This window comes from Benincasa hispida, chromosome 7, assembly GCF_027475165.1.
Source record: "Benincasa hispida cultivar pf3 chromosome 7, pf3_genome.v1.1, whole genome shotgun sequence".
Lineage (NCBI taxonomy): Eukaryota > Viridiplantae > Streptophyta > Magnoliopsida > Cucurbitales > Cucurbitaceae > Benincasa > Benincasa hispida.
In genome coordinates this window covers 10,427,647-10,431,473 of record NC_143484.1, presented here as the reverse complement: position 1 = coordinate 10,431,473, position 3,827 = coordinate 10,427,647, and the positions used below count along the sequence as shown (strand labels likewise).

General features: G+C 31.7%; 2 non-coding genes across 2 annotated transcripts; both read right to left on the bottom strand.

The window, feature by feature from the left end:
• Window positions 1-2,174: 2,174 nt before the first annotated feature.
• LOC120068981 (small nucleolar RNA snoR114) lies at window positions 2,175-2,261 on the bottom strand. The gene has a single exon (XR_005479413.1). It is a non-coding gene; the product is annotated as a small nucleolar RNA snoR114 (small nucleolar RNA).
• Window positions 2,262-2,274: 13 nt separating this feature from the next.
• TRNAG-GCC (transfer RNA glycine (anticodon GCC)) lies at window positions 2,275-2,345 on the bottom strand. Its single transcript has one exon. It is a non-coding gene; the product is annotated as a tRNA-Gly (tRNA).
• Window positions 2,346-3,827: the final 1,482 nt, after the last annotated feature.

Here is a 3,827-nt window from a genome sequence, read left to right as displayed (position 1 = left end):
GCTTAAGTTACAACGATAACCATAGATCTTAGTTTATTGGATTGTGGTTAATGCAACTAAAATATCTCATATTTCATAGACTGAAGTGAATAAAGTATCATATATTATAAATCACAAAGTTTTTTTTATATATATGTTTACAAAATAAAAGACCCTACGAGATTTAGGGCATCAACTCCAACAGTTCTTCAATCCACGAATTCAACTTCAATCTTCACTCCAAAAGATTAAATTTGTTTTACATAACTTGAAAATTACAGAGGCAATGGAAACAGTATAAACAAAAATAAACCTAAGCATGCTTCTACTACAAAATAGAGAAGAAAGGGAAATCGAAACTAACCCTTGGAGAACTAGTTCTTCGCATTTCCTCTCTGGTAGTGGATCACGAATCGATACATTACTTTTCCTGATCTCAGCACCACGAATACAACAACACAATAGAAACTCGAACACCATAATGAGGACACCTTCACAACGTCTTCCTTGTTATTCTCAAGGAGAGAATCACAGAGAGTTGTGAGCTTCTGTGGATTAATTTTTGTCTAAGGAAGGGAGAGAGTTTTTCTTTGAGAGCAATGCTTAGGAGAAATAGATTGAGTGGGATCCGTGAAACCAATTTCATTTTCAACTTCTGAATTCCCTTCTCTATCTTTCACGTATATGAGAGGGGGTTCAGAGAGTTATCAATAACTCCCTACCTTAATTGAAATCAACTTCCCTCGGGAGTTAATTTTCAAATTTAAAAAATTTGAATTTTTAATATATATTAACTAATTTAATATCAATATCAAATCATATGTTATATCACGTATAACATATAACCTCTAGTTTATATTATATCACATATAAAATATAACCTATAGTTTATAATTCTCTCATATAACTTATAGTATTAATATGAATCATACTCATATTAATTTTAAACTATAGTTTTTATATGAATCACATTCATATAATTAATATTGGAAACATATTCAAATATTTATTTTTCTCATTAAAATTATATTATAATGTATCAAATACATTATATTGATTATATCATATACATTCTCTTTAAATAAATTGAATAATTCAAACTAAACCAAAATTAATTTGAGTATCATTAATCATTATTGAGCTAACAAGAGGACTTTATGGACCTATAGATTGAAGTTCCAATGATATGAGATTAATTAATTAAACTCTTCGATTAATTTAATCCCCTTTCAGATAAACTTTGTGGCCCGACGATCTTCGTAAAAGAAGGGACTTTTGTCCATAAGCTTGTGCTTGTTTGGAGGGATCATCATAAATGATTGAAGTGTATTGTTTTTGTGTACATAAAATATTCAACAAAAGTTGCTCTTGTATAAGGGGTGTACATCTCACCTACATTTGGTTGGGTTAAGTCGTTCATCCAAATGACCAACTACGTTCAATTTAGGCCCCATCAGTTTCATAACATTCAGTTCATATCCTAACCCCAACAATGGGGTTACTTTTTAGGAATTTTAAACACTAATTTATTTCCTAAAAAGTTCTTCAGACATAGGCAAGAACATACTAGAGATGATTGATTAGGATGAATGTTCACCGTATCATTTTTTCACAATGTTTTGAAAGCTTATGAGAACTACTAATTTTAGTTGTTTTAAGTTTGAATGTTTCTTTTTAATTATAGTTTTTAGGAATCCCGAACTAAAGATTCATCTAGACTTTTCATTAAATTGTTTTTAATGGCTTTATTTGATTATAAAATGTTCAGCTTAAATTTGAATGGTCAACTAATTTTAGTTTTGAAACTGCAGTAATGGCTCTAGTTAGAGTTCCCGAAAAGTCGGGTGCATTATAATATATCACATGCTTTTAGTGATAAAAGTCTATCACTAATAAATTTCAATGATAGAAGTCTATCACTAATGGATCCAAGAACAATAAAAATAGAGAATTCATGGATTGTTTTTGCCATTTAAGAAAATTTACTTAGCTAATAGAATATTTCATCCATTTGAAACGCATTTGGAAGTGTTTCTATAAGCACAGTAGCGTCAACATAAATGGAGAAATAGAAGGGTCTCATAAGTTGTCAAGCTCAGAAGGGTCTCAATCATATGTTATATCCATAAGGTCATATTATCAAATATTTCATAAATTCACAAACTATTTTTTAAAGAGAATTAAAAAAAATTGTCAAGCTCAGAAGTGCCATGATCTCGTCAGAAAGATCCGATGGTTGTGATCGACCCACGATCACTACAGCACAGATGTCCTCACAGCAGGACAAATGGAAAGTGCACCAGCCGGGAATCGAACCCGGGTCTGTACCGTGGCAGGGTACTATTCTACCACTAGACCACTGGTGCCTTCTTATAAAAACAAAATAGGTATTATTAATTATAATAAAACAAAGAAATAATAATAATTAGTGAACAATCCACAACTTATCGACCTATTTAAGCATAGATGTCCTGATTCCGTACTAAAATGAGCTTTCTTCAATTTGTATAATGCTTTTATTTTGTGACATGTTATCAAATCCAATGAATGTTGTGAATATTCGTTTGAGCAATACAAATAGTATGAAATTTTAGAAATAACATTTTTATGTTTTCAAATATATATTATAAATCTGGATCAATTTATATATCGTAACCAAGATAGAACCATCCTTAGACAGAGTTCTTTATAATCAATTTCTAATCGAACAAAATTAACTACAAATAAATCTATGTAATGGATACATTGTATACAAACATATCAATTGCAATACTAAATTCATGGTATATATGTATATATATATATCTTGCAATATCCAGTATATGATGTACTAGAATATCAAATGTAATATTGATTTAATAATTTGAACATTTCATGCTTATAAAATAACTTAAATCTATCAAATAATTCATGGAGATAAGGAAATAGAATAAGAGCATTTGAATTATATATATCAATCTCAAAATCTAAAAATTAGATTAATCATAAACAATAAAAGATTAATCCGAATTCAACATAATATCATATACTCCTACTCATAGATAAAAAGATTGAGCAATAGAAGTTTTACTATGAGAGTTGGTAGAGATGTGACAACTGTTAATGTGTAATTAGATGCATGGAGAAGTAGAATTGTGGAGGGGATAAATTCACCAAGTCATTAAGTTTAGTCGCAAGAGTAATCCCAACTCGCCACACTAACGCATCACACACCTCTCGGTGATCAGCCACATGCTTCTATCTCTATAATGCATGGTTGTGTTAATCATAAGATTATTCCTATCTATAGGAACACTGCTTACTTTGCTTAGTGAGTTCCACTACCTACCCTATCAGGCAGTTGGTTATAGCTACTTAGCTCATAGACAAGCATTGCGCTAGCCTCACACTAAGCAAAGAGGATTGCCTCACTATACTCGCGCAACACACACTTCTTGGTGGTTTGCTACATGTATCATATCTCTATGCCGCATGATTGATTATGCGATAACTCTTGCAATCTACACTTAACTCATGCGATGAAAGTAAAATATGATAAAGAAGAAGGAGATGATGAAGATGGTGTTGAAGGAACTAAAGAGATGCATTGATTACAAAATGTGTTAATGTCTTAAGCCAAAATGTAATACAACATAGAGGTGAGAAGAGAGATGGAGAGCTAGATGTAGACAATCTCTTGCTTTCATTAGATGTACGTCATGGCTGTCGGTGGTGCCATGGATGGGTGGTCGAGTAGTCTCTCTCGAGTTCTATCTATGGCGAAGCTCCGGTCATCACTTAGAAAGGGTTATGGAGGTGAAGAACTCTCAAAGAATGTCTTGCTCACGCTCTCATCTATGATCACAAGA